Below are 26,180 nucleotides of genomic sequence, written 5' to 3'. Positions count from 1 at the left end.
TATATATATATATACATATTTATTTCATTTATGTAGTGCTCCTTCTATCAAAATGTTTAATATAAATAAAGAATATAACCTAAAGGATTGAAATCAGGGTATATCAACTATTCATATAAAACCTGATTTTTAAATGCTATCATTAAGCCTTCCTTTTATAAACATAATTCACTGATTTCTACATTAAAATACACTATTAATTTTGTCATTTAGAATTGTAAATTTTAGCTTAGAATTGTATTTTCCTTACATAATCCATAAAGATTATTGTGAGTTCTAATCATATTTAGCTTTATTTAAAATCTTAATCTCAACTTCAAAATATATATTGATTTTCAAAATAGCTTCTAATTACATTTTGTATTTCAATAGTGTCTGTCAGGTTATTTCCTTTTTCATTACCAATTTTAGTAATTTGAGTTTTCTCTCTCCTTCTCTTCATTAGTGTGGCTAAGGATTTATCAATTTTGTTTATTTTTTCAAAGAATCAACTTTTGGTTTTGTCAATTTTTTGAGTTATTTCTTTTGTTTCAAATTCATTTCTGATTTTAATTATTTCTTGTCTTCTACTACTTTTGATGTTGATTTCTTCTTTTTCTAGGGATTTGAGCTGTAATATTAGGTAATTTACTTGTTGACTTTTACTTCTTTTATTGAATGTGCTTCATGCAATGGATTTTCCTCTCAGTACTGCTTTCATAGTATCCCAGAGATTTAGATATATTGTATCATTGTTCTCGTTATTCCCCCCCCATATCTTCTGTTATCTATGTATCATTTAATAGCATATTATTTAGTCTCCAGGTGTTGGAGTAGTTTCTGTTTTTTATTTTATGATTGATTTCTTATTTCATTCCATTATGATCTGATAGAATACAAAATAGCATCTCTATTTTTTTGTATTTGCATAGCAAATGTCTATGTGGCATAGCATATGTTCTATTTTAGAGAGGGTTGTATATGCTGCTGAGAAGAAAGTGTATTCACTCATTGATGGATGGAATATTCTATATATATTTGTTAAGTCTAAGTTATTGATTGTGTTATTGAGTTTTATGGTTTCTTTGTTCAATTGTTGTTTGGAAGATCCATACAGTGGTGAGAGAAGTGTGTTAAAGTCTAATAGTATTATTATGGTTTATTTGGTTCCTGGAATTGAGAAGGATTTGTTTGACGTACATGGATGTGCCAGTGTTTGGGGCATAATTATTTATGATTGTTATGTCTTGCTAATTTATGCTTCCCTTGAGCAGTATGAAATGCCCTTCTTCATCCCTTCTGACTAACTTTGACTTGAAGTCCACTTTATCTGACTGAAGATGACTGATTTTTTACTGAGTCTGTGTGCTTAGTATGGTTTTCCCATCCTTTCACCTTTAGTCTGTGGGTATCTTTTTTCATGAGATGAATCTCTTGAAGGCAGCATATTGTTGGGTCTTTCTTTTCAATCCAGTCTGCGAGTCTATGTCTTTTGATTGAAGAGTTTAGACCCATTAACATTCAGGGTAACAAAAATGGCATGGCATTGGCACCAAAATAGAAAGGTAGACAAATGGTACAGAATAAAGGACACAGAGATGAACCAACACAAATGCAGTCATCTCATACTAGACAAAGGTGTCAAAAACACACACCTAAGAAAAGAGAGCCTGTTTAACAAATGGTGCTGGGAATACTGGAAATCCATATGCAATAAAATAAAATTAAACCTCTATCTCTCACCCTGCACAAAACTCAACTCAAAATGGATCAAGGACCTAGGAATTAGACTCTGCACCTAATAGAAGAAAAATAGGTCCAGACCTTCATCATGTAGGCTTAGGACCAGATTTCCTTAACATGATTCCTAAAAGCACAAGAAATAAAAGCAGGAATCAATAAATGGGATAGACTCAAACTGAAGAGTTTTTTTTCAACAAAGGAAACAATCAGCAATGTGAAGAGAGAGCCTACAGAGTGGGAGAAAATCTTTGCCACATGCACTTTAGATAGAGCACTAATCTCCAGAATTTATAAAGAACTTAACACCAAGAATACAAATAACCCAATCAATAAATGATCTAAGGAAATGAACAGACACTTGACAGAAGAAAACCTACAATCAACAGATATATGAAAAATTTTTAACATGTCTAGTAATAAAAGACATGCAAATCAAAACTACCCTAAGATTTCATCTCACCCCAATTAGAATGGTGATTATCAAGAACACAAACAATAATACGTGTTGTTGGCATGAATGTGGGGAAAATGGCACACTTTCACATTGCTGATGGAGTTGCAAATTGGTGCAGCCACTCTGGAAAGCAGTATGGAGAACCTCAGAAAACTTGGAATAGAATCACCTTTTGATCCAGTTATCCGCTCCTTGTTTATAAACAAAGGACTTAAAATTAGCATATTACAGTGTTGCAACCACATCAATTTTTATGGCAGCCTAATTCACAATAGCTAGATTATGGAATCAAACTAGATGCCCTTCAATAGATGAATGGAAAAAGAAACTGTGAAACTGTGTATATATATATATATATACACCATGGAATAATGTTCAGTCATAAAGAATAAAATTATGGTATTTGTAGGTAAATGGATGAAGTTGGAGACTATCATGCTAAGTGAAATAAGCCAAACCCCTAAATCCAAATACTGAATGATTTATCTGATAAGTGGATGATGATACATCACAGGGGGTTGTTAAGAATGGAGGAAGGATGAACTCTATAGAGGAAAATGAGGAGTGGGGAGGGGGTGGGGTAAAGGAAAGATAATAGAATGAGACAAACATCATTACCTTCTGTACATGCATGATTACTAAAACAGTGTGACTCTACTTTGTGTACAACCAGAGAAATGAAAATTGTACCCCATTTGTGTACAATGAATCCAAAAGGAAAAAAAAGTGAAATTATGCCTTCTCACATTCTTCAAATCCTCCTCTGTTGCTCCAGAAAACCATCAACCATTTCCATATCAACCATTTCCATGCATAGGAGTACACTCCACTCTTTTTTTTTTGTCTTTTCCTTTTTTTTTTTTAATTGTTTATGTTTAAGGTATGCAGAATGACATTTTGATATACAGATCCACAGTTTTGTTTTCCATTTTTCAGTAACAGACTGTTATACTAAAAGATGAAAATAGTTAAATTGATAAAAATTTTAAATATGTATATTGACAGATGTACAATATAAATCACTTATACTGCATTAAGCTTTTTTTTCACTTGTAATTTGATCAATAAGAGGTAAGTTAAAGGCACTCAGACTCTGCAATCTGCAATTGGACTGTATCTTCATAAAGCCATCTAAGAACGCACATATTTAAATTTGGAGGTATGACAAAGCTGACATATTGTTGTATTGTAAACTTCATTGAGTTAAGATTTGATTAATTTTTTCTCTTCAGTTTTCTGAAGAGTGGATGACATTATAGATAGTAAATATTTATTGATAGAATAGAAAATGACTTGTGTACTTAATGAAGTTATTTTTACACAGAGGAAAGTAATTGCCCTTTACAAGGATAAAAGGAAAAGGTCTAAAAAAAAATCAGGGCAAAAAATTTACAAGTAAAGGTGAGAAAAGAATTTAAAATTTAATAAGTAGTAAGATCTGTTGTGGTACTGGAGCTTCGGTTGGAGCCAGGAAGATGAGACTGAATGAATAGCTTCAGCTTCTAAATGTCCTTGCTCGTGAATGTCAGTGATAGAACATGAAGGCAAGAACTCAGAGTGGAGAGTTATTCTAGGGTCGTAGACAATGGAAAAACCCAAAGAGTAAAACATAAGTCAAAATAAGAGAAGAGTTGTGCAATGCTAGAAAAGACAGTATAAATTCCAAGGATTAAAAAGACAAAATCAGAATCAAGGTGGGAGTCAGGACAAGACTTCGAGACACTAGAAACAAAGATACTGCAGAGATAAAAGTAATCCAGAGAAAATTGAAGAATGCTTAGTGCAAAGGCCAAAAATAGGGTAGCAGATTTCATAGTATAACCCTAGTGGTTGTTAAGCCAGTAAAGGGTAGACATCGGGGGCTAGATCATGAACTATCTTGTGGCCTAGCTATGGATTTTGAACTTTATTGGAAATACTATGGGGAGATCTTGGAGAATTTTTAGCTGGGGTGTGACATGATTAGATTTGCATTTTATAAAGGTCATTCTGACAGCTGTGCCGGGCATGTAATTGAGAATGTAATGAACTTGGAGAACAATTTAGTCTTTCCTGAACTAATTAAGTTAAACTCTCTTTTTAACAAAAACACTTTTAACATCCAAACCAAAAAGTAAAAATCATTAAAAAGTACAAGTTATATTATAGAAGTGAAAACAACATACGTGTTTATGTAAGCAATTTCATTGTGTGTTTAAAATCAATCATGTATATAAACTTGTTCTATCTTCTCACCCAAAATCCAGCTCCAATTTGCAAGTTGCTTTCAACCTGTCTACAAAATTAATATTATGAAGTGTGGTCTAAGTGCTTTAATGGAATTTTTTTACATGTTTTCAAGCCCCTGTATCATTCCCACATCTCTGGCTAATTCTTAAGTAATTGAAAAGACAAAGAATTTAAAATCCCCATGTATAAATGACTTTATCTCAAATCTTACTGTCTTATTTTTATTAAGGCAAATATGTCATTTTTTCCCCTTTTACCTATTGTTCCAATTCTTGTGCAGGAGTTCAAAATATGCTACTTTATAAATGAATATGCTACTGATTTCTTCAAAGAAGATAAAATATTTTAATTTTATTTTCTTTAAACTAATATCTACTGCTGGGTGCCAGGGCACACACCTGTTATCCCAAGGACTGGGGAGGCTTAGATAGAATTGCAAGTTCAAGGCTAGCCTTAGAAAGGACCTAAGTAACTTTACAAAGACTCTGCCTCAAAAAAAAAAAAAAAAAAAAAAAAAAATAGAAAAGACTGAGAGTGTAGCTCAGTGGTAAAATGCCCCTTGGTTCAATCCCCAGTATCACCTGGATAAATGAACAAACAAACTAATACCTCTTGTTTAACAACCCTTATATGACCTGTATATTTAAATATTCAATAATACTTCACAATCATAATGCATTGTGAGGAATCCACTGTGAGGGACTGATGAAGTTATGTGACAAAAATGATAATTTCTGGTCTCTATTGTTAATACAATTTTTTTTAAGGAGATTTGCAGTGGAGAAGCAAGGGTTCTTGTACATCTCCACAAATCATAACTAGAATTTGGTTGCATTCACATCTTCAAACACTTAAGGAAACAAGTTTATTATATTGGGTACCACTCAAAAAAAGAAACTGATATGTAATATTTTTGGGCTATCTTATATAAAAAAATAAGAACATACATCCATTTTATCTTAACAGAAAGTTACTATTTTACTTTCCCTCTACTTCCAAGGAAAACAACAAGAAAGTTCAACTCCATTTAAGACAGTGATTCCATTTTTTAGGCTTAACTAATCTACATTTAAAATAAGTCTATGCAAGCATATCATGATAAAGGTGATATTATAAAATAGGTGAATGGTTATATACATATGCAAACTTTTTATCTTTTACTTTTATCTTCCATTCAACTCTCAGAAATCTCATTGTATCCTGTGTAAAGAGGAATGAATCTTGTGTTCAAAGCTAAGAATTAGAATTAATATTACACCATTTCCATGGAAACAATATATGAATTTGTTAGAAGCATTGTCAAAGATGCAGTGAGTACTTGGCTTAATGTGATGTTAAGGTAGGTCACACCTTTCTATTCTTCTTGCCTTTGGCAGAAAAAAATATTAATTGTCTATTTGAAAAATATCTATAAAATTTCACATTTACAAAATCCAATTCAATTTTTGACAGAAGTTCATGGTAAATTGAAACTATCTTATTTTGAAATTTGAGAAATTTTGCTTCCTTCTTCAAGAAGTGACTTTAATATATTATTTTTACTGATTGAGACATGGTAGAGTAATAAAATTATTGAAATAATGAAAACTATGAAGAGTTTCTCTAATGGTTTATCTATTTCCTGTTTCCAATAGTATAATTAATAGGCAATATTTTGGTATTTTAAATTTAAATTAACATGAATTAATAAAGGATTAATAATCACTTAAAGATCTACTATTTTAAACTATCATTTAAATCTCATGGTATTAATAATAAAGTAATAAAATACTCATCCATTTTAGTCCTGAATGTGCATTCAAAATACGTACATGATATTTTAAGTCCCAATTTGTATGGAACATTTAAAATTGTGAACTCTATGAACTGAATCAAAGTAAAAAGAAAATTACACATTTAATACCAAATTTGAGGACTTAAAACAGAACATGATTCAATTTTCTTCTTTATAGGACATCACAATATTTCATGAGGACTCTTAAAAGACATATTCCCCTTTCCTAGATACTATAGTTTTTGTCAGTAAAAGAAACAATGGACAATTTCTTATTTGTAGAAGAATATCACTAGTTACAAAATAATAGGTCACAATACAACCTGAATGCACAATGCTGTAAACAAGATACTCTAAAGTGTGAAACTTGACTACTGTGGTGATCCTGCACCACAGAAAGTCAAGAACTTCCATGCATTTCCACATGTTTCAGAATTTAGGGGCACTTTCTGGATGCAATCAGTACATCCCTAATAGGCAAAAAAAAAAAAAAAAAAAAAAAAAAAAAATGTCCAATTCATTCATATCTTTCTTATTCTCATTCACCCTCCCTTCACTTCATTCCCCTGTGTCTAATTCAAAGCACTTCTATTCTTCCCTACATCACCCCTTTTTATGAGTTATGAATCAGACATTACTTTTCTATGTTCATATATGAATACACAAAAAGTGTGATTCCATATCATGTACAACCAGAAGAATGGAAAGTTGTACCCATGTATGTATAACATGTCAAAATATATTCTACTGTCATGTATAATGGAAAAGAACGAATTTAAAAAAAAAAAGCAGGCAAAAAAGAATAGAGAATAACTAGCTACTAAAGTTGAATCATAAAAATCAGAGTGCTTATTTGGAATCACGTAAAGAAACCGTTATCTCTTGGGAAAAATGACAGAAAAAGTTTAATGTTGGAGCCACAGATTTTCATAAAGGTTTGAATTCTGAACTTGTCAAATATACCAATACTGAATTATGGTGGGTTCATTCATTTTTCCACTGTCTATCCTTTGATTGTACATTTGGATCTTTTCTTCTGGGTAATTATTAATATTTTTGTGTTTAAGTCTTTCCTTTTATCATCTGCCTGTTTCCATTGGTTATGTTCCTATAATTCATCTTTACTTACCTTCTTGTAGATTACTTGAATTATTTTTCCTCCAGGTTTTAACTTCATTTACTTAGCAGTATTCTTGAAGATATCTCTTTGTGTAGTTTTTGTACAGTTAATCTGAATATTACAGTGTACATTGGTTAATAATCACAGTTTACTGGTGTTAACAATTTACAACTTGAAGTAACAGGGTACCTATAATAAATATTTTTAAATGGATAAGGTAAAAAGGTAAATGGAAGTGAAGTCCTCTTAATATACACACTTTAAATAACATTATCTTAAGTAAAAGATAGTGGTTAAGTTTTTTGTTTTAATTATACTATGTAAAATGTAAATTTCATTAAGAAAAATATAGTCTATTTTATAAACAAATATTGCTGCCTTTCCCATCATTTACTCTTCCAACCATATGCTAGAAGTTTCTTTCTTTAATCATTTCCTTTTTACTTAAAGAACTCCTTTCAGCCAGTCTTTATGAATAGCTATGCTAGTGACAAATCTTTTCATTTTTCTATGCCTAAAACGCATATATTTAATTCTTTGTTCTTGAAGGACAGATTTTTTGGAGATAGAATTCACAATGGATAATTGCTTTCTTGCAGAGATTGCAAAGCCTTGTGTAATTCCCTTCTGACCTTCTTGGTCTTACATAAGAAACCCATTGCCAATTGTATTCATGTTCACTTCAAGCAATGCCTCCTTTCTCCTTAGCTACTTTCAAGGCCATTTCCTCATCTTTACTTTTCAGAAGTTAATTATGTGTCACAGCATGAATATCTCTGGGATTTTCATGTCTGGCAATCACTCAACTACTTAAATCTGTAGATTTGTATCTTTCACCACATTTGGGAACTTTTAAGTCATTATTTCACTGAATACCTTTTCAATCTCCTTCTTTCTCCTGTCTCTCTCCTTCGGGACTCAGAACACTCTGTTAATTTTCTTTTTCATATTTTTTTTCTCTCTTTTGTTAAGATTGGGTTAAGTTAATATATTGATCCTCAGGCTCATTGGTTCTTTGTCATCTTCACTCTACTATAGAGTTCAATTAGCAAAATTTTTCAAATTTCTATTATATATCTTTTAGTTCTTTTATTTTCATTTGCTTTATTTACATACCTTATATTTTTTGTTTTTTTCTATAATTTTATTTGTTCCAAGATTATTTATAATTTATTATTAAAATAATTTTCTGAGGGTTTCTTTAAAAACCTTCTTATTAGGTAGGAACATGAAGAAATAGGTCTATACCATCTTTTCTAGACTGACTGTTCAATGAAAGTGAATACCTTTTAGAATTTAAAAAAAAAAATGTTTGCCTAAAAGAAGGTAGTCTTCTCCTTTACTGTAACACTGAATATATGACAGGGTAGTTTTTCCTGAGGGCCTCTTTAGTAGAACAAAATATATCTTTTTGTTTTACATAGAAAATTATCTTGAATAAAAATGCTATACAAAGTGTTTCCACATCTAGTCATCACAGGAACCCAGAAAAGTGGGTGAATATTTGAGTCCAAGGACCTGCTACCTCAAGAAATACAGAGAATTTTAATTTCAAAAATAAAATAATATTTAAAGGTTTTTTTCTGTTGCAATTTTCTACCATCTAAGTCCTCAGATGTTTCCAGCTCTATCTCTGGAGTTTGCCCAAAAATATGATTAGCTATTGTCCACAACCAACAATAGTAGGTCCATCTGCTTTTCCTCATCCAAGTGAAAAAAGAAAACTAAACTTCAACACAACAGTGCAACAATATAGGTTCATGCATTGAGATTAAGATTCCTCCCAGAGAGGAAAAAAATTTAAAAACCACCTCTTGGCCATTAAGAAGGTTGAGCATTGAGGAATATGTGAGCCAGATGACAGAAGACAGAGGATTAAAGGATGTCTGTGTGTTGAAAGGGATTTTGCTGTTCAAAGCTCTGGTGTTGCTTCTGATGTTTGTTATTTGCATATTATGCATATTATTGCTTCAAATAAAATAGCACAATTGCTAATCCTAAACTTAGATTAGACTAGTATGATGTTTGAAAATGGGTCAAAAAATTTAGAGTGGAAACAAGACTTAGATCTTGAAATTTGTGGTTTAGCCTCTGTGTTCAGCTTCCCTTCCTCTGCCTGGGATGCGGAGGTCTGATATTACAAAAAAGTGAGGAAATAGATTCAATCTGACTTCATTGAATCATTGCTTGCTTATGCCTATGAAATTCAGAGGCAGGTAATTTTTTTAAACAATATCTTTAGGCAACCTCAGTTAATACGAGTAAAGGAAAAGGGAGTTATCTGCCTGGGAACCCAGGGAGTAACATAAATATCCATCTGCTTGAAATAGTTCATAGAATGGCTCTGCCAGTGGAATGGTCAAGGTAACCTTGGACTTTATTCCAGTTCAGTAGTTTTTGGCTGTTCAGCAAAACAGAAGATGAGGCAGGACTCAAATTTAAGAATGCTGAGCCAATCATTCCATAAGGTTTACCCTGAAATCTCCCTGAAGAAGCACCACCTGTCCATGTCTGACTAGTACTAGAGGTTTATTCTGTCTTTTCCTTCCGTGTTTATCATATGCTTTTGACAATTTCCTCAGAGTTATTTCAAGAAACTGTTTATGATAAAGTGTCATACATATAGAGCTACCTTATGCAAATTAGCCTGCTTTAAACTTTTTGAAATAGTTCCCTGTGCATATGCCAATATTCATGTTGAATTTATAGTATTTCTTATATTCCTTTAATGTGGAAGTACTTCCCTGGAGCCAATATTTCACTGGACACCAAATTCCTCTGGTGTCCTCAGGGATATGAGCCATAAGAGTTAGAAGGCTCTGCACTGAGGCTGCAGACTGCTGGCCAGCAGCCTGAGATTGTGCGCACTGCCAGGAGCTTATCCAAGGCCAGCTGGCAGAATGAGATGTGGGGACAGATGCATCTTACAAATGGGCCTCTGTGGAAAGACTGCACTCCAGGCTTTCCAGGCTGGCAGGGAATCAAAGAAACAATTCTTCCTCAATGATGGGAAGTACAACCAAACTGAAGGTGTGATACCCAATTGGCAGAGAAAAGAAAGAACACACCAAAGATATATTAATGAACCAAAGTTGCAATCTTTCAACTGCATGGTTTTAACAACAACAAATTCTGTCAGAAAAGTAACTTTGTTTTCCTTTTTCTTAATCTATAAGTACAAAGTAATAATTATTTGTAGAAAAAAACCCCTTTATTTTATATACTTTCCCTAAAAGCAAAAGTTTTAGTTTCTGTATGTATGAGTGCATACATACAATCATATGCACATGACCTTGCATATATATATATGCATGGACTTGTTTACATACACATGTGTGTGTGTTTGTGTTTGTGTGTGTGTGTGTGTGTGTGTGTGTGTGTGTGTGTGAGAGAGAGAGAGAGAGAGAGAGAGAGAAATTCTTAAACTTATGCAGAGAAAATATCAGTACCCAGTTTAAATTCGTAACTTTTTACCATGCTTGGACAATAACAAGAAATTACCTTGTGGGAAGGATGGAATTCTCAGAAGTCCTTTTCCTTGAGAGATTGATCATATTTCTTTGAGAGATTCATCTTAATAGAAAAAATTATCAGAGAGAGTTAGGCCCCGTAGGAAAGTCCTCGTCTCATACAGACTTGGCTAAAGCCCAAGTCTTGTTTCCACAGGAGACAAACTCTATCAATATGGATAAGTAATACTAACACACAGCATCCTGCAACAAAATAAACATGACAAAATACTAAACTAGGAAAATTTTGACTCTCTTCCTGCAGCATTTCACAGAGTATTTTGCAAAATATGTGTGTGTGTCTTGTGAATATACATGAGAAGAGCTATAATATCCCATGTTCCCTCTAATCTGTCTGATCAAGAAATGTTACAAAACAAAATTTGGCTAATTTTGATGAAAAGAGAATGAAATGAATCTAATTAAAGACTAATGTCTTAAAATTAAATATCTCTTCGCTCAGTCTTGTAAGAATTCCTGCCTACGGACCGATTCTGGGAGGAAGAAGCAAGTGAAGACAGAGCAGAAGACAAACTGTTGAAACTCTGTGTGGTTTTGGCATAAGGAATTGCTTGTCCCTATGATGCTGTGGTGAATATTTCCTTATGGAACAAAGCTCCACTTCAGGACAATGAAGATTCTGAGAACACTGTCCCCACCACAGCAAAGGAATGTTTAGTGAAACCCGGCAGTGCTCACAGCACTGGTGACTATGCTCACCAAACACGGGGGTGCACAGAAGGGTGAATCTGAACCTAGATGGAGTGATTACTGGCAGCAGGTGTCTCAGTACACTAAGGAAATGAAGAACAATGGTAGCTAGTGTTTGTGATGATGCCCACAAACATGCAGTGCCTTCTAAGATGCACCAGTGCTCCACAAAGCAGTTCCAGGGAACCAGTGAAACAGTCAGTCTTCCTGGCTGGATTGGTAATACCTCCTGGATTTAATGCCATCTCACTGCAGAGTCAATCAGGGAGGTGGCATTGCCTCTCAAAAACAGCAGAATCCATGGAAGCAGTGGCAGTCTACAGCTGATACTACATGCACAATCAGACCAGCAAAATGGATCTTGTCCAAGTAGATGAATAGTTTCATTTGTGGTAGGATATAAGTTGCCTCCTGTGTGCCTCTGAAATATTTGGGGTCATTTGTCAGTGGAATGGAGTTGAATTCAGCAGATGGGAATGTAGTTTTTTATGTTAGATTCTAAGAACCTTTCTTCTTCAGTGAAATTTTATTTCTTATGCATAATGTTAGTAAAACCCAATATGTAAGTTGTGAGTATGATAAGAACACAAAATATATCAAATGTTAATATAGAAAACTGACTAAAATGTAATTCTAAACAACTGAAAACTCTACGAAGAGAAAGCTGTTATTGTTATACTTCTGTCTGAAAATTAACATTATTGTGCATATATAAAGAGATATTCCTTCAGGTGAGCAATATTTGGTAGTATATGAAAACATTCTTGTTTTCAAACTGTTTAAAAATTTTTAAGAGGTACATGTCCACACTGGAATACATTTGGAACAAGAAAAAAGACATGTGCTCATGAATTCAAGAAATATTTCACACGCTAATTTGAAGCTTATTGCATCTGAAGCTTCCTAGTTTTCCTTGGAAAGAAAATGTTGAAGACTACATGCTTTATGTGTGGCAGCCCCTCACAATGCAGCAGGTTTTCCAAGCTGGGAAGGGGAGGAAAGGGGATACATGCCAAGGTTAGGCGTTTTGGTAGATTCTGTGGTGGATGTATGTGTAGATTACCCTGAATACAGAGAGAGGAAAGACTACTCTTTCCGAGGGTGGCAAGAAAGATATCAGAGAAGGGTCACATTAATGCTGACTCCTGAAGGGTAATCTTCCCAGCACAGGAGAATGTAAAGTGGGCTGAGCAGTGGAAACGTTGCACAAAAGGCATAGTTTGTTGAAGGGCACAAAACATTCTGGGAATCCTGAACAAACAACCAGAACACTGGCTATGTCCTCCAGAGACAGAGGGAGGGCAGCTGGACATTTCACTAGAGTAAGTGAAAAGTAGGATCAAGTTAAAGTTAGATTAATATGTCAGCAGGGAAACCGGTTAAGGGATTACTGTGAAATGTCAGGAAAGAATGATATATTCTGGAAACAGGGCAATGGAGATGGGTGAAGGAGGCAGGGTCTAGATGTAAGGATGACATAGAATATGTGAATGTTTTGATAGATAAATAGTTTAGAGACAATGAATAGGAAGCTGTGATGATCCCCCACATATTAGTGGAGTTCCTAGAATAACTATTTTAACAGAGTATCCTCTAAGGAAGAACACATTTGAAAGAGAGTATGTGTGCAGTGTAGGGCATATTAAGTTTGGTATTTGTCGATTTAATGCCTTTGCTTGAACTATCTATGAATGTAATTATGTGTCATTAAAGGATGGGAGTACAGTCAGAAAAATGCATGATTGGGTGATTACGTCATGAAGCTCTCTTAAGAGTGTACTTGTATAAATCCAGGTGGTATAACCTCCTCACATTTGAACTATATGTTATAACTTATTGATCTTGAACTACAAACCTAAGCAGTTTGTTTCTGTAGTGAATACTGTAGTCAGTTGTATTTAAGCATATCTAAACCTTGGAAAGATACAGCAAAAATAATAGAAAGTACAATTTTTTTAGTTCCATTATAATTTTATAGGATCATGATTAAATATGTGATCTCTCCTTGACTAACATCATTGTACAGCACATGAGTATATGTGCAAATCAAAATTGAGTTTTATAATTCAATAGGACTGTGAACCCTAGAAAAAAAACAGTTTCAAAACCTTCTAAAGACACAGGGAGACTTCCGATTGTCCAAGGGAAGCAGATCCTCCTTTCCTCAGTTGCATTTGATTAAAACTTGTCCTCCTCTTCATGGAGCTTGCCCATGTAGTGATGGGTTTAGGAATGAACATGTCATAAGTTTCTAATCAGTAAGCTTAAGAATTTGTGTGTGAATAGAAGGGGACAGGCACAGGTTTTAGGGAAGATTTCTTCACTAAAAGTAGAAAGGAAGGTTAAATAAGGTATTTTGATTTCTTCCCAAGAAACTACTTATGTGAAATTATTTCAGAATTACATATCTGAATTGGTAGTTTCAATATTTTACTTAAAAAAGCTATTGTGTGAATGTGTTGCAAATATTATGAAAGGGAGAAGATACATTTATTCAGAAAATATTGTAATGGTCGTGTGCTATCCTTCGTGCCATGTTTGGGGTAGGTAATTGTTAAACATAATAATAAATGTGTTTTCTTTTCCACCTTAAGAACAAAAATCCAATCAAGAGAAAAAACTAGGTATTCAAATAATTGTAGTAGAAATAAATCAATGGAGAAATAGAGGGTAAGTGGACTCATATGTCAGGTATATTACATATAATATCTCATTTAATTTGTAATCTACAGTTTTTTATAGAGACTTGCCGGTGTGGGTTAATTTCCCGAGGTTGAATCAGTTATTAAGTGAACTTCTGAGAGATTGAACTTAGGGGTTTTACTCTTTATCAAAACCAATAGTTAAAGTGACTTAAAAAGAGCCTATAGGTTTTATTAGCTGGTGCACAAGAAGGAGACCTGGATTTTAGTTGTTCTGGTAGAAACAGTGCTGTTAACAGAGTGAGGAAGAAAGAGTGGTGCTTTTCCTGGTGATACAGTTCAGGTGGCAGATTTCATCTCAGGTTGCTGCAGAACTTGTGATTGAAATGTTTAGATATTAGACATTTTTCTGTTTCTATGAATCTTACTTGATATTACTGGCAGATTTGAGCCTGGTAATTTATTGTACAGTCATTTTAAGATCTTTTTCTTTCACTATCTCTTTTTTATTTTTTGTGGGTTTAGTAGGAGGCAACTGTTGGGGTTAATTGAAGTTCATTGGCTGCAAAAAGGCAATGAAAACAAAAATAATGAAAAAATAAATAATTTAGTAATTAAAGAAAAAATAAAGTCAAAACATCACTGATCATTAAAGATATAGAGATCTAAATAATAGTGAGATAAAGACCTCCCCCCAGTTACAATGGTTTTATCAAAAAGATACAAAACAAAAACAAATGTTGACATGCATGGAGAGAAATGGGAACCCTTATACACTGTTGGTGGGAATGTACATTAATACAGTCACTATGGAAAACAATAGACAGATTTCCCAAAAAATTAAAAATATAACTACCATAGGATTCAACAATCCCACAGGTATTTGCCCAAAGAAATGAAATCAATATTTCAAGGTGATCTTTCCTCAAGCATTTGTTTTCAGCACCTTTGTCAAGTGTCAGCTGACTTGATGTGGATGTGCTTCTGTGTCCTCTATTCTATTCCATTGATCTTCATGCCTTTTTTGGTGCCAGTACCATGCTGTTTTTGTGGCTAAAATTCTGCAATGTAAGTTGAGTTCCTATATTGTGATGTACCAAGCATCACTCTTAATGCTTAGTATCACTTTGGCTAGCTTGGGTCTTTTCTATTTCCAAATGAATTTTAGAACTATCTTTTCTAGTTCTATGAAGACTTTCATTGGTATTTTGATGGAAATTTCATTGAATCTGTTTGACTCCTTTAGATGTTAGACCATTTTGATAATATTAACTCTGCTTAGTCAAGAACACTGGAGATCTTTCTGTAGTTTTCATTAGAGAGGTCTTGGTTATATTAATTCCCAATTATTTTTTAATCTATTGTGATGGAATAGTTTTCCTAATTTATTTTCAGCAGATAAGCTATTGGAATACAGAAAAGCTATTGATTTTTGTTTGTCTATATTATATTCTGCTCATTTGCTGAATTTGTTTATCAGCTCCAGAAGTCTTCTGGTGGAGATTTTTTGGTCTTCTAAGTATAAGATCTGTTATCAGCAAAAAAACATAATTTGACTTCTTTTCCTATTCATATTCCTTTAATTTCCATCTCTTTCCTGATTGTTCTGGCTACAGTTTTAAGCACTACATTGAGAGTGGGCAAACCTGTCTTTTTCCTGTTTTTAAAGGAAATACTTTCAGCTTTTCTCTGATCATTATGATGTTGGCCTTGGGATTGTCTTACATAGCCTTAACAATGTTGAGGTAAGTTCCTTCTGTCCCTATTTAGTATTTTAAACACGAATGAGTACTGGCACTCATTTTCTACACCTGTTCAGATAATCATGAGATTCTTGTTCTTAACTCTATTTATGTGACAAATTATATTTATTGATTGACATATGTTGAATCAATCATGCCTCCCTAGAATGAAATCCACTCCATCATTGTGCACTATGTTTTTAATATGCTGCATTTTAACAAATGGCACTGGGGAAACTGGATATCCATATGTAGAAAAAGAAACTTGATCCCTGTCTCTCACCCTGCACAGTAAAGTCAAAGTGAATCAAAGACCTAGAAATTAGACTAGAGAATCTGCAACTAATAGAAGAAAATGTAGATCAACTCTCCAGCATATTGGCATAGTCACTGATGTCCTTAACAAGACTTGTATATACTTTTTTTTGTAGTAACGGAGATTGAACCCAAGGGTTCTTACCACTAACAACACCCCCAGTCATTTCTATTTCTTATTTTGAGACAGGAGCTCACTAGGTTGATGACAGTCTCACTAAGTTGCTGAGGCTTGCTTTGAACCAACACAGCCTCCTGGGACATTGGGATTTGGCATGGGCCATCATGCCTGGCTTTTAACGAGATTTCTAAAGCACAAGAAATCAAACCAAAAATTAATAATTAGATGACATCAAATTAGAAAACTTCTGCCCATCAAAGAAACAAGTAAGAGCATGAAGAGAGAGCCTACAAAATGGGAGAAGACTCTGTCATCCACTTCTCTGACTGGGGATTAATATCCAGAATATATAACAACTCAAAAAACTTAGTACCAAAATTTTACTAAATGTGGAACAGAACTAAATAAACGCTTCTTAAAAGAACCAATACAAAAGGTGAAAAGTATTTGAAAAAATGTTCAACATCTCTAGTAATCAGGGAAATAAAAATCAAAATTACACTAAGATTTCATCTCATTCCTGTAAGAATGGGACTTATCAAGAATAAAAATAATAATGTTGGTGAGTTTGTGGGGAAAAAGTTACAATCATATATGTTTAGTCACATTGCAAATTAGTACAACCACTTCAGAAAGCAGCATGGAGATTCCCCAAAAAAGTAGGATTGGAACTACCATATGACTCAGCTATTCCACTCATTGGCATATTTCCAATAGATCTAAAATCAATATTCTAATAACCTTATAGCCATCTCAATATTTAAAGCAGTGCCATTCCCAACAGTGAACTTATAGAACCAACCCAGATGCCCATCAACAGACAAATGGATAAAGAAAATGAAGTGTGTGTATACACAATGGAGTTGTTCTCAGTCATAAAGAAGAATGAAATTATGACATTTACTAATAAATGGATGGAACTGAAGAACATCATGCTAGGTGAAATAAGCCAGACCCAGAGAGTCAAGGGTTGAATGTTTTCTCTCATAAGTGAAACTAGAACAAAGTAATGGGAGGTGAGGGAGAAGGGTGTGATGGAGAGGATCCCATTTAAATAGATGAAAGATCGGGAGAGTAATAGAAGTGGATTGGGGAGGAAGAAAGAGGAATGTGAAAGGGAGTAACAGTAAATTGAAATTGATCAAACTGTTTTATGTACATGTATGAATATACCGTAGTGCACTTTACCTTTAAGTATATCTATAATATACCAATTAAAATAGACAAAAAACTAGAAGAAAAACCAATAAAATAGAGGAAATGAAATAGGGGGAGGGAGGAGGGAAAGAAAAGGAATGTACTGGGGACTAATTTGGAGCAAATTAAATTCCATGCTTGCATAATTGTGTCAAATGAACCACAATATTATGTATAATTATAATGCACTAATAAAAATTTTAGAAATGATTATTCAAAAAGGTTCTAAAACAAAAAAAAAATTTCAAGGAGTTATCAACATTCCTATCATTACTGAATCATTATTCACAATAGTCAAGATACAGAATCAAACTAAGGGTTTATCAGTGGATGAATACATTAAGAAAATGTGGTATATATCTGCAATGGGATACTCTTTTGCCTAAAACAATAATGAAATCCTGGCATTTGTGGCAATTTGGATGAACATCACATTCAGTGGCATAGGCAAGAATCAGAAAGATAGGTACCACATCATCTCATTCATTTGTAGAACCTAAAAACGTCAATCCCATGACAGTGCATGGTAGCACAGTGGTTATCACAGGTTGTGAAGGAGAGTGAGGAATGGTGAAAGATTGGTCATTGGGTACAAAATTACAGTTGGGAGAAATAATTTCTTTTGCACTGATGCACAGTAGGGTGACTAGCATTAACAGTAATATGCTGTATATTTGGAACTAGTGAGAAAAGAGAATTTTGAATGTTTTGCCATAAAGAAATGATAAACGCTTGAACTGACAGGCTAAATACCCTGATTTGACCTTTTGATTACATGACAAATACATGCATCAAAACCTCATACTGTTCCTCATAGGTACAATTATTACATGTAAGTTGAAACGAAATAAAATGAAGAGTTCATGGCAAAAGAAATGAAGTACCCTGTCATATTTGTTCTAAATTTTGTGATTTAATATTCAAATCTCTCCAGTGACACAGGTAAGTCACATCCTTAACTGTTCAGATATTGGATTGCATATTTTGTGATGTGAAGAGAGAGACAGCAACAAATAATTGTCTGAGAGGTAAGGTACAAGCTTTATGCAAAAGAAAGGTAACATGGGACCTAAGGCATGGAGGTAAGTAGTCATTCATCAGAGCAATGAAGAGAAAGCATAGATACACCAAAGAGCATGGTGGTACCTCAGGAAGGTAACCCTGGTATTTGCAAGCAATGAAGATGTAGAGTTGAATGCCTGTGAATGGGGACAAATGCATGGCTTGGAATTGTTGAAATAGAGCATGAAAGGGATGGAGACTAGACCTATGCTTAAGAAATAATAGTTTCTGATCACAGTCAGGTTTAGTGTGTGACTTTAAATCTATTGTGCTGGGCAAATAATAAAGGTTCAATAAAATTTTAAAAGCCATCATTCAAGGGCTTATTTGAACCCAGGGTCAAGGTTGAGCTAGAACTATCAGAGAAAGAGAAATATTACAGAGGAAGAAGTTCCAATGAAAAGTTTTCTCAAGTTCTGCTCATACTCGAAATCAGTCCATTGTCATGAGAAGAAAGTACATGGGATCTTAGAGTCCCAAAAAAGATTCTGTACCCTGAATCTAGGTTCAAACTTAGCATTGACATTTACCAGCTACTTGACATTAATATATTATTTAAATGTAGGTACATTGAAAGCCTACTTCATGAAGTCTTATGAAGATTCAACAATTAACACATAAAATTCTTAAAATACTGTTAGAGAATTAATACTTGGTATTTTGTGTTAATTTATCAAAGTGGCCATGTTTTCCTGAAAGCTGTGGTTCTCAAAATGTATGTCCCAGACCAAGAACATCAGCATCTTCAGGGAACTGAGGATATGGAAATTCTTTGCCTTCTCCTGGAGCTGTGGAATCAAAAAATACAAGGTGAGAATGTCAGCAATCTGTTCAACTTACCCTCTTGGTGATTTGAGAACTACTGCTCCAAAACACTTTAAAGTTATAGCAGGCATTATAGAATACCTACAGGAAAGTATAATATTTTTAAACAGATTGTGGACAGGAGCACGAAAAGACCAATTATGTCACATTGTACCCACAATATTGGTCATATGAAAATACATACAAAGATATATAGCTTGTGCTGCATGTCTAGTGATTTGTTGCTTTGAGTTAAGCAGTGTCTGTTACAGATGTCTTCTTTCTGAAATGTGAATGTCCTCTGAGAAAATAGAATTTTTAGGTAAACTATAAAAGAAGTCTTACTGGATTCTGGAAAAAAAATATAAATTACAAAGTAGGGTTCACAGAGAGGATGTATTATTATTATCTCTATTTTAAAATGAGACATTTATTATGTTCTATTTTCATTCATTTGACAAATATTTATTCAGCATCTATTTTGTTTCAGTTTGGGAAACTGCAGTCACTTGTGCAAACAAAATACACAAAGGCCCTATCTTTTGGGGAAGCTTATGTGTTAACTATATAGTTACTGTTGTCATAAGGAAGTTCAGATTCCCAGAATTCTGTAGGTCCTTGCTAACTCAAAGTGAGGTCCTTTTATATTTCTTTTATCATAACAGTGTTTTCATAACTTCCATGAATCATTATCAGTGTTCTTGGGAATTCATTTGATCCCTTAACATGGAGTATTTAGCTAACATAGCAAGAATTTATGCTCTTATAGGTGAAACATCTACCTAATCCCATTTGACTTCCTCATATATGGGATTTATTGAAATTGCAACTTTGTTTCCTTTCAGTAATTGATTAGGTACTATAATTGAATATATTGCACTTTTCTTAGAGTTATTAAAAAATCTGATGGTTTAAGATTTCCTAAACTTTTGCTTTTTTTTCTAACTAGTACTTCCTCATTTTTTGTAATGCTGTGTAGGCATCCAAGTGAGTTTTTGAATTTTATGAAGTTGTCAGGTTCTAGTTTAGATTTTCTGTATTTTTTCTATAGCTATTTAGATGCTAATTAAATGTTATCTATTAGATACTACCCTACTGTATTTAGGCATTTGCTTTTCATGTGGTCTTGCTTGGGTTTATTATTTTCCTTCATTTCTCATATTAAATATGTACGTCCCATGATTGTCACATTTCAGTGTTCAATGTAATCATCCAATCTGCTCAAATAATTGAGTTAATCATTTGGTCAAAAAGGCATTAAGTTTTCCAGGTGCTACTGTGAAACTAAAGAAATAAGGAGCAATGTAGCCATATGGCAGATTTAATTGATACAGGAACACAACAGATTTCTCAACAGTTATTCATGCTCCCAGAAATCAAAATAATTTCTTATAAATATTAAAGCAAAACATTTACAGATTTAAAATTCTATACCAAGGTAAATTAAAAGTCAGAGTTGAAAAAAATTATTAACATTTTCACATTAATAAAAGCAGTTTACACTCAGATTCTTGCTAAATGAGCTAATAACAATAATTACAGACAGAATGAAATGAAGGAAAAAAGTGAGATACATGAAACAATGGTAGGTAATAAAATTAGCATATATTAGGGAATGTAAATTAATGTTAGCTGTCAACAGGGCAGAGGAGTATTTCAGGTGTGAATCTAAGAGGTTACTGATAATATAGCAAGGAATAAGGTGATCTGATTTTAAATATCTGGAGATTCCTATACAAATTGAGCAAGAGAAGGATAATCTTGATTAAAATATAGATCTTAAAAATTATGCATAAACAGTTATAACTGAAAATATAACCAATGATTTTCAAACCAATATAAGAAGGCAGAGAGGGAAAAGAATCTACTTAAAGACATTATTACCTCATGTACATATATGATTGCATGACCCATGTGATTCCACAATATGTATAATCAGAAAAATGAGAGATTATACTCCATTTATGTATGATATATCAAAATGCATAAGTGCATTCTACTGTCATGTACAACAAATTAGAACAAATTAAAAAAATCTCGTGACTATAATGTCATGTTAATGGACATGTTAAAATAAATAAAGGTAGTAAGGAAAGCAAATGATAACAATCATCCATACTGGTAGGACAGCTAAAATGTTTATGGTGGTGGTTCTTAGAGAAGGTAAAAGGGAAGTGAGTTTAAGGAGGGACATGAAATTGTTGGAACTTTGTAAAGTTTAATACCTTGATATTGATAATACAAAAATAGGTAAAAGTCAGCATTTGTTAAGTTGCAGTAAGTACACTTTGTAATTAGTTAAAATTTTCTTTGTAATTTTCTACATTTTTAATGCTAACAAAATTATGGTACTTTATTTAACCAAGAAAATGTAAGTTCATTTGTGTATAAGACAATAGTCATATTTTATCTAAATTTGAATCCATTTGTTGAGATTATAATATTCTTGTGGTGAAAACTTCACCTGAAATGAGTAAAAGCCAGGGTTATCAATGGCTTCATTACAACTTCAGATCCCTGAGGTGAGGACATACACGTGCATTCCTGGGAGAAAACTTACTTGCATGAACAGGTATGAATCTGTCCTTAAAGAAAAGTAGTCTTGAAAGGGGGACTTTGCCCGTTTGTTATGTTATTCAGCAGTGCTGGGAGACACCATGCCAGGAGATTAAACCATTTGGAAATTTTTTATAGGGTGGAAATACTTCTAGTGTGATGTATCTTGACTATCCAAGAGTTAGCAATAAACCAACAATATAATCTCCTTTCCTGAAAAATGGAGATTTAGATAAAATCTGGATGTCAAACAAGTAAAGTGGAAGGGGTGTACCTTTAGGGTAGAAAATAATTACTAGTTATAAATAAAATGATCATACAATTTCTTATAAATTCAGAACATATATGACAGTAAAAGGAGCTTAGTAGCAAGAAGTCAAGACAATGGGCATAAAACCAGGTACAGTGGTGCAAACCTGTAGTCCCAGCTACTCTGGAGGCTGAGGCAGGTACATTGAGTTCAGGGGTCACAGACATGCCTGGGAAAACAGTGAGAGCCTGTATCAAAATAACCACCCCCGATAAAAAAAAAAAAAAAGAAGAAGAAAAGGAAGAAATTTAAAAAAAAAAGAGGCATGAATCCAAAGATGTTTTTGCAAAGCCTAACTAAAATGTTTCATCAATTTATAACATTTTCTGTATCAATGATATTATTAGAAGAGTGGCTAAAAGTTTTCATCAGAAACAGGAACTCCAGGAATTTTTAAAGTTAGGGCAACATAGAATGTTCTTTTGGGCATAATGTTGATTATTTCATTTCACAAATATTTTGACAGAGGTAAATAAATCCATAGAAGAAGGAATAGTCTTAAACCTGTAACTTATAAATGCCAAACCCAATTTTAAAAAGGATTCGAAGCCATTAAATTGACACCACAGAGACACATCTATCATCTATCTATCTATCTATCTAGGTGATACAAGTTAGGCATATGGATAAGTAATATCAAGGAGAAGAGAGTCATATAGATTTAGATTATTAAACCTGATTGTATTTATATATGATATTAAAATTATTTTGAGATTTCTGAAATAAAGGAATATGTGGTCAGTTTTACTGCTTCTGTAGCCCTGAAGGTAAAGAAGTATGTGTGTATATGTGTGCATATATATGCATTTATATATATATGAGATAGAGTAGTGAGAAAGTTAGACATATTTATTATATTTACAGAATTAGCCTTATTTGTAAGACATTAATTATATAATCACTCAGATAAAAGGATCACTCACATATACATGTATATATATGTATATTATATATATACACACACACAAAATGAGTATGTATATTTGAAAATATACATGTATATTTTTCTTCAGGGCTACACAATAAGCTACATAGCTATACATACATGACCTATACATGCACATAAGCACATACGTTCTCACACACATTATTTAATAGAAACAAAACATTTCAAGGAAATGACTTGCAATTCTTAAACTTTATTTTCAATAAAGAATTTTATTCAGAAGCACTGAATGATGTAGTAAATAATGTTCTATATTTTCCCAAACCCTGTTCCATAGGCTGTGAATCATACTTGGGAACATTCATTCATTATCAGGTGTTTACGAATGTCTGTAGGTCTGAAGCAATGTGCAAAGTATCGGGAGTAGTAAGAAAGTTAAACAATCAACAGACTTAAAGTTAAGAATCACATGATTATTTCAAGAGATGCAGAAAAAGCATTCGATAAAATACAGCATCCCTTCATGCTCAAAACACTAGAAAAAATTGGGGTAGTTGGAACATTCCTTAACATTATAAAGGCCATCTACGCTAAGCCCATGGCTAATATCATTCTAAATGGTGAAAAACTGAAAGCGTTCCCCCTAAAAACTGGAACAAGGCAGGGATGCCCTCTTTCACCACTTCTATTCAACATTGTCCTTGAGACTCTAGCCAGAGCAATCAGACAAACCAAAGAAATTAAAGGGATACGAATAGGAAAAGAAGAACTCAAACTATCCCTGTTCGCTGATGACATGATTATATATTTAGAGGAACCTGGAAATTCCACCAGAAAACTTTTAGAACTCATAAGGGAATTCAGTAAAGTAGCAGGTTACAAGATCAATGCTCATAAATCCAATGCATTTTTATACATAAGTGATGAATCTTCAGAAAGAGAAATTAGGAAAACTACCCCATTCACAATAGCATCGAAAAAAATAAAATACTTGGGAATCAATCTCACAAAAGAGGTGAAAGACCTCTACAATGAGAACTACAGAACACAAAAGAAAGAAATTAAAGAAAACCTCAGAAGATGGAAAGATCTCCCATGTTCCTGGATAGGCAGAATTAATATTGTCAAAATGGCTATACTACCTAAAGTGCTATACAGATTCAATGCAATTCCAATTAAAATCCCAATGATGTACCTTGCAGAAATAGAGCAAGCAATTATGAAATTCATCTGGAAGAATAAAAAACCTAGAATAGCTAAAGCAATCCTCAGTAGCAAGAGCGAAGCAGGGGGTATTGCAATACCAGATCTTCAACTCTACTACAAAGCAATAGTAACAAAAACGGCATGGTATTGGTACCAAAATAGACAGGTAGATCAATGGTACAGAATAGAGGACATGGACACAAACCCAAATAAATACAATTTTCTCATACTAGACAAAGGTTCCAACAATATGCAATGGAGAAAAGATAGCCTCTTCAACAAATGGTGCTGGGAAAACTGGAAAACCATATGCAACAGAATGAAATTAAACCCCTATCTCTCACCCTACACAAAACTCAACTCAAAATGGATCAAGGACCTCGGAATCAGACCAGAGACCTTGAATCTTATAGAAGAAAAAGTAGGTCCAAATCTTCAACTTGTTGGCTTAGGATCAGACTTCCTTAACAGGACTCCCATAGCACAAGAAATAAAAGCAAGAATCAACAACTGGGATAGATTCAAACAAAAAGCTTTCTCTCAGCAAAGAAACTATCAGAAATGTGAAGAGAGAGCCCACAGAGTGGGAGAATATCTTTGCCAACCATACCTCAGATAGAGCGCTAATTTCCAGAATCTATAAAGAACTCAAAAAACTCTACACGAAGAATACAAATAATCCAATCAACAAATGGGCTAAGGAAATGAACAGACACTTCACAGAAGAAGTTGTACAAGCAATCAACAGATATATGAAAAAATGTTCAACGTCTCTAGTAATAAGAGAAATGCAAATGAAAACTACCCTAAGATTTCATCTCACCCCAATTAGAATGGCGATTATCAAGAATACAAGCAACAATAGGTGTTGGCGAGGATGTGGGGAAAAAGGTACACTCATACATTGCTGGTGGGGTTGCAAATTAGTGCAGCCACTCTGGAAAGCAGTATGGAGATTCCTCAGAAAGCTTGGAATGGAACCACCATTTGACCCAGCTATCCCACTCCTTGGCCTATACCCAAAGGACTTAAAATCAGCATACTACAGAGATACAGCCACATCAATGTTCATTGCTGCTCAATTCACCATAGCCAGATTGTGGAACCCACCTAGATGCCCTTCAGTTGATGAATGGATAAAGAAACTGTGGCATATATATACAATGGAATATTACTCGGCAATGAAGAATGATAAAATTATGGCATTTGTAGGCAAATGGATGAAATTGGAAAATATGCTAAGTGAGATAAGCCAATCTCAAAAAACTAAAGGACGAATGATCTCGCTGATAAGCAGATGAGGACATATAAAGGGGGGTGGGAGGGGTTAGCATTAGGTTTAGGGTTAGGTTTAGGGTTAGGGATAAGGAGAGCAGTAAGAATGAAGGAAAGAAGGACTGTATAGAGGGAAAAGAGGGGTGGGAGGGGTGGGGGGGAAGGAAAAAAAAATAAACATCATTGCCCTATGTAAACGTATGATTGCACAAATGGTATGCCTTGACTCTATGTACAAATAGAGAAACAACATGTATCCCATTTGTATACAATAAAAAAAAAGAAAAAAAATAGAGAAATTATGATCTTCAGGCTAACCAAAGCACAGAATTATCTGATATTGAAAACGTGTATGATCCAAGCTATTATGATTATATGTAAAATGATAAGAACTACCTTACATTTAAAAAATCAGATTTACATTTTCTTCTAAGGAATGTATGCATGCATAAAATAAAGCTCAGGTAGCAACTATGAATGTAGTAAGAAACTGAATAATTGCAGTGCAGTTTTTCTTACATTTTTATTCTGATGATTTTATTTCA

Source organism: Sciurus carolinensis, chromosome 14 (genome assembly GCF_902686445.1).
Source record: "Sciurus carolinensis chromosome 14, mSciCar1.2, whole genome shotgun sequence".
In the NCBI taxonomy this organism is placed as follows: domain Eukaryota; kingdom Metazoa; phylum Chordata; class Mammalia; order Rodentia; family Sciuridae; genus Sciurus; species Sciurus carolinensis.
Note: the sequence above shows the minus strand (reverse complement) of the source record.